The sequence below is a fragment of the Papaver somniferum genome, chromosome 1 (genome assembly GCF_003573695.1).
Source record: "Papaver somniferum cultivar HN1 chromosome 1, ASM357369v1, whole genome shotgun sequence".
NCBI classification, from domain to species: Eukaryota; Viridiplantae; Streptophyta; class Magnoliopsida; order Ranunculales; family Papaveraceae; genus Papaver; species Papaver somniferum.
The window spans coordinates 7,846,047-7,852,786 of record NC_039358.1 but is presented as its reverse complement, the minus strand read 5'-3'; the positions used below and the strand labels follow the sequence as shown (position 1 = coordinate 7,852,786).

The following is a 6,740-nucleotide window of genomic DNA, read 5'->3' as shown; positions in this document are numbered from 1 at the left end:
AAGAGGAGAGGTCGAACAGAGAGAAGAGTGTAGAAAGTGAACGAGGGTTATCAGTTATCCTATCTACTAGTATTAGGGTTTCATAATTGACGACTAGGATTAGTTTTATCTAATGGTATATAATCTGCGGGTTTTTGGGTGGGTATGGGCGGGTATTAGCCTAAACCAACCTCGCACCCACAAACAGCGGGTTTTTTTTTTCATAACCAACCCCGCACCCACAACTGGCGGGTATGGATTAAAAACCCACGGATTTAGCGGGTACGGGTGGGTTTGGGTATCGTGGGCGGATCTTGTGCAGCCCTAATAAAGACTATAACTTTGAAGTAATAAAATAATTTTAATCAAGAGTACAAAATAAAGTTAGGCTAAGTTTGTTTGTGTTAGTGGTGGTCCAGATTTTTCCTGACAAAAATAAATCAAAGATTGTGGTTCTCCAGGTCACCCATACAACTCGCACGTGTGACGTTAATTCCAATATTATGGATGAAAATTGAGAGATGCACCCAACGGCACACCCCATCGTTCTCTCTCACTGGAATGCACCCACCGTATACCCCATCGTTCAACACTATCTCAGCTCCAGTTTGTATCGCTGCTGCGAAAAAAACAGATAACCGATTGCTTGGTTTTCTTTACTTTCGTGTACACCAAAAACCGTTCAGATGGTTATTTTGACCTTACCTCATCTCTTCCTCCAAACCCAAATCTTAAGTTTGCAAGTTTGAAAAAGTTGAGAGTAATCAAAATCCAATTCTTTATGATCAAGATTTCATGATTCCTGGTAAGCTTTTTAACATTCTAGGCCATCTAGGGTTTTTAACAATGTGAAATTTTGATATTTCAGTTTTGAATTAGATTTGGCTTATTGTCGCCCAATCACATCAATATCCAAATTTTGCTTTAGATTTGTTTATGTTTCTGATGAAGTCCTGAGCGTAGTTGGCTTATAATCTCAGGAAATGTATTTTTTTCTTCCCAGTTAGATGATTCAGTGATAAACCTCATCTTTTTTTTTTCCTAAAAAATCCAATATTTTATGCAAGGGTTTCTGGTGAGTTTTTTTTGTTGTTGTTGTTGGGAAGTATAAGAATCAGGCGTTTATGAGTTTTTGTTCTTATTGCTGTTGTTCTCTTGGATGATTAAACTTTAACTCATGTTAATTTGATATGTTCGTATGTTGATACATTCACGAGCATTAGTTTTTGTTCTGAAATTCAGTTTGTTACAAGTTAGAACTTCGAATAAATTAGTAGGGATAATTAGCATACCTAATTCAATGTCGAATTCTAATAGAATATATATACATAAATAAAAGCCAAATGGCAGAATGTCGTCGGCACTACTACAGAGAAATATTGAATAAGCACATTTTCAGGTCTCAAAGTTCAGCTGATTTCTGAGAGTTCTCGGTTAGTTTGGTACAGATACTTAGGGTTTGCGTAGCCTGAAGTGTTTGGATTAACTTGGGGTTTTTCGCTGATTGGAAGAAGATCTCTCACTAGGGAACATTTAACGAAAACAACAGAGATACTAAAAGCTTTTGTTAAGGATTAAGACTCAAGAACTGCAAGTGAACCTAAATCAATCAATTATCTTTTTTTGGAAGTAATCTTATCAGGTTAATTTATTCTTATATCTATTGTTAATGTTGATTCGTTGGTTTCTTGGTTTGTGAATTCAGGTGGTTTTTTAAGCAAGAATTTTACTGGTTGCAAATGATAAATGTACGGGTTGTGGTTGTTTAACAGTCTCATTTGATTGGTGACCAACTCCTCCCCAATGATTCCCACGGTAAGGTAGTGGCTAGGTTTTTCAGAAATCATCTTCTATTCTGACCCAATTTACATTCTGATTTCGAATTGTAGAAAAAATTGGGATCCTTTTATTAATCCTAACCAGTTTATTTTATTTTCCCCTAAGCTACTGCAATCAATTCCATCCCTTTGGTTAATAGAAGCCTTATTTTCCCAAATCTAAACTGCAACAAAAGGGGGTAAAATGATCTCTGCGAGTAAGGTATTTATTCCTGGTGATTTTTTTTTTTCATTTCTAATTGACATGGAAATTCAAGTGCTTTTTGGTTTTTTAATCGCAATAGGATTACAAGGTCTATGAATTGAAATTAGAAGTTTTAGATAAGGAAGTTATTGTTTTTCGGGAAGGCAATTTCACTGTGAATATTTTGTATTACATTTAAACAATTTTGTTTTTGGATTTTGTTGGTTGATTAGTATAATTTTATGTTTCCATTAACTCTCAATTTTGTTGCAAGTTCATGTAGAACAGTTTACCTTTTAATGTTGTATGCCACCTAATTTTGAGGTGTTTCATGTAGCCGGATATTGTCAGTGTCTCGCTATAAAACAATGTAGCAACTTAAGTCTAGATGTGTTTCATGAGTGAGGTCACCCTAGATGACCTCAAAGAGGTAAAACTATTTCAATTTTGAAATGATATAAAGTTTACAATTGAAAATGACATGAAGTTTAAAGTCAGTAGCGAACATCCTATAGCCAGTTAAAATGTTAGCATTACATAGTTAAGTATATTGTAAATGTGGTGGTTTCTTGATTTTATAATTCATCACATAATAGAGCATACTAGCATAGCTCGGTGGAGAAAGCAAATAGGCCACATAAACTTACGGTAAAACAGTGTTGTAAAGATGGTAGAGCAGAATATATTAGGTCCTTATAGAACTTCCGTGGTACACTTTTAAACATTTTAATTTGTAAATCACATGCACGCCATAAATCTGGCAGAGGCCTATTTTGAAGAAAAAAAGCTATCTTAGAAGTCCAAAATACACAATACCGTGGTTGAATGATTCATTTTGAAAATTTATAGATATTCAACGTAAATATGTCAATTTTTTACTTAATCTGGAAGGGGGCTGCTGACAGCCTGTTAATTTGGAACATGATCAAGGAGTTCAACATGTGTTTGGGGTTCTTTACCAGGTCGTGCATCGCCAAATTGTACTCCAGGTCCAGATAGTAACATATGGAGGTGATAAGAGGGCTTTTGAAGTTACAAAGACATTCGTCAAAAGAAACCGCTGGGCACAATACTTTGTTGAAGATTTGATGGCAGAAATTCGCAACTTCACATACATGCTACCGCTTCGAAAAAGTAATGGGTACACGTTTTATACATTGCCATCTAATGCCTGTTATAACAACTACAAGAACATCATTGCACGTTGGAGAGTTTGTATTATCCATTTGATTAAGCAAAATTATATTCTTCACCGAACATGACAATAACAGGTGAGTCAACAGGAATGAAAACTTCCACCGATATAGGGGGAAATGTGCTATGAAAGAGGAACTGGGGAGACTTCTATGAACGATATTGATTAGTTGATTTCTCCAGGAAGGGAGCTGGTGAAAACCTATTTCTTTAAAAAAATTAATCTTCCATGTTTATTTAGAGCATTAGCTCATTATAACCAATGAAGCTAAATAAAACAGTGTCTGACTGTTAAGATTATATCTCTTTCGTTTAACACCCTTTTGTTTATCACAAAGGATGCCTTTACGATGACTATCACCAAGGCTAAAAAATCAGGTTACTTTTATTTGTTTGTCTGATATAAGAGAGATTTATATAAGAATTAAGAAGAATGTATAGAACTACCGGAGGTAGTAAATATTAAAAAAAAGAAAGCAAGAAAGTGGCAAAAAAAAAATGTTCCAGTAGAAAAATTGAGATGTACTCGATCATTGAAAGATGCAGCGTAATAAGGGAAAATTGATCTTGCATCCTCAATTACATATTGATCGATCTTGAAAGTGGATTTGACCTCAAAGAGTTTGGAATTTCTTTCTGTCTCAAAAAAAAATGTTATAGCCGGCAGAATTGGTCTCTAGACTGCTCGACCATGAAAAGATAGATGATTGTTATACCAAACGGCTGTCTAACAATTTTGGAGGTGCCATGGCCGCTTTTTGTCAGGTGTAAGAGACTTACAAGTCATGTCCTTAACAGTGATGGCCAGATTATACGACCTACTTATTGTAATGGGTCATTACAATTATTACACGGTTACAACATATTAATGTTTATAAATTTTGGTTACATGGACATCACATATGTTGAAGCCCATTTAAAAAAAAAAAATGATACGTATTAAGTTGTTTGCAGCTAGAGGTGTTGATGAGTTTTCGTGACACAATTTGTACAATGAACAAATCGATAATGATCAAGGACCGTGCCGTAACGGCACGAGATAAGCGCTAGTGATATATTAAAATAGAGTGAAAATTACATTATGTAAGCTCAGTACACAAGGCAATAGTTGGAAGTCGAGTAATAAGCGGGGCTCCAACTCCCATCTGAATAGCTACGCCTATCCTATGAAATAAAAAATTTCCAACTTTGGAAGTTGAATCATGCCTAATATTGAAATTTTTTAGTCTTTTTAAGAAAATCACAAACTCTTCACAAAGCTCGCCCAAGGTCATGGAAGCCAAGGTACCAAAACAATAACCATGCATATCTAGAGCAGATGCCTAGATATTTATTGCGTTTACGATCAACAACACGAGGGATAGCCACACTAGGCGAAAAGGTCTGCACGCTATTACCAGTGAAAGGGGAAACATCGGTATCATCAAAACAAGTGTCTCGGTCATTGTCTCAGTTAAGAACCAAATATCTGCAGGTCTGCTTCACCACCATTATTAGCAAGGAAACCAAGAGAAGGCTATTTTTGTTTGGTGGAGTTAGTTCCATTGGAACATTTGATATAGTTTTAGTAAATTGTTTGGTTTTTAATAAAATATTATTGTTATGTAAGAAAAATAAAATAAAATATACGTAATTGTTTATAGTCAGAAATATTTCCAGGCATGGAACACAATCGGTTAGATGATGATGATGAAAACTAGGTTTTTACACAAAACAAGTGTAAATAAGAGACATGAATTTAAGGTGCTTCTTTTTGTTTGCTGAATCACATCATTTTGTTTCAAAAAAGGACTAAAGAGTCAAGATACAACTGAAAAGGCAGAAATACAAAATAAAAAGACACAAAAAATAAATAAATTACAAGACAACTTAAACAATGTATGGCATCTCAATTCTCTTCATGGATGTAGGTCTTCCCAATTAAGTGATTTTTTTCCCTGCGCATAATCTTCTTTGCCAATTCATCAGCAGAGAAATTGATTTCTCTAAAACAATGCTCAAATATAACATCATGTAACTTATGCATCACATTAAGTCATCTATGATGTACCATGATATATTCCCTTTAATGAAACCAATAATAATTGACATGGAGTCTGATATGATGATTACTTTACTGCATTCTATACTTACAGCCCATTCAAGTACATAAAACAGTAAATTCCTCAGCAATGAAATTGGTTGCATTTCCTACACCACCTGACAGTGTACCAATCACTTGACAATTACTGTCTCTGGCAGTAAATCCAAAACCATCATCACCTGGATTCCCAAAGAATGCACCATTACAGCAAAACAAAGTATATTTTTCAGTAGGAGGAGTCCAGTAACATTCCTTAATGCAGTTATATATTATTTTCCTCTCTCCGAGATGAAAGAATGATATTATCTGTGAATCATATTCCTGACAGCATCTTTCCCCCTGCATTCTATAACCTCCCTCATGTATAATTTGACAAGTTCTGCTTTTAAAACCATTACAATTAGGCATTACTTCTTCAAACAACTTTTCATTCCTTTGAAACCACAACTCCTTGATAGTGGCACAAGCAGCAGTAATTCAAATTTTCTTTATTAGGGGACTTTTGTTCTTGGCAGCCTTATAAACATCTTCATATGACTTAGGATTACCAAATCCAAAAATATCTCCTAACCAATTCCATATTAAAACAATGAACTTACAACTCCAGAGAGTATGATTAATGATATCTTGTTCCTCATCATCCACATAGACACCCTGCTGCCACTTCCATATATTACTAGAAATAGTAGGATGTAAGGATGTTTTCCAGATGTACCTTGGCCCCAGGGAAGAGATGGTTCTTTGTGTCCAAATATATCACTGTTGCTGATATTTTAAACTGTCCACTTTTATCACCACTACATACCAGAATGTCTGATCTACCACTTATTTAAGGAAGGATTGCTTGAGGAGTGAATGACTGCAACTCAGCTGGAATTATCCAATGATTGTTATGCTGTAAATCTTTAACTTTTCTCACAAACTCAGTATGCCTATAATTTTTACTACTGGAGATTCCCCAACCCAAGTATCATACCAAACAGAAATTTGTGTTTCATCACCTACACACCACCTAACATCTTCCTTTAAGAAATTCCATGCCCATTTCAGACCTTTCCAGATGGTAGATTGTTTCCATTTAGTAATGCATTGTCCCTGTTTCCACATCATTTTCTTTAGCAAAGCCTTATTAAGAGTCTAAAGTATTTTGATGCCTAATACCCCTTCATTATAAGGCGTACACACCCTCTTCCAGAATATAGTCTTAAATTTCCTTGTTTCATTGTCACCAGACCACATGAGATTTATGATAATTTTTTCACAAATCTTAATGACAGATGCTGGCCACTTATAAACAACCATATTATATATGGGAATACTTCATAGCACTGACTTAACAAGAACCAATCTATCATGAAAATAAAGTTGTTTACCTTTCCAAGCTGATAATTTTTGTTGGAGTTGTTCAACCATAGGCCATACCATAGCTAAAGTAACTCTACCAGGAGAAAGTATCACTCTT

At 35.0% G+C, this 6,740-nt stretch overlaps 1 long non-coding RNA gene across 1 annotated transcript; it reads left to right on the top strand.

Annotated features, from left to right (window-relative positions):
* Positions 1–530: 530 nt before the first annotated feature.
* On the top strand, positions 531–3,549 carry LOC113278828. The gene is made up of 4 exons (XR_003325635.1): positions 531–784; positions 1,685–1,794; positions 1,924–2,019; positions 2,964–3,549. It is a non-coding gene; the product is annotated as an uncharacterized LOC113278828 (long non-coding RNA).
* The last annotated feature ends 3,191 nt before the right edge of the window (positions 3,550–6,740 follow it).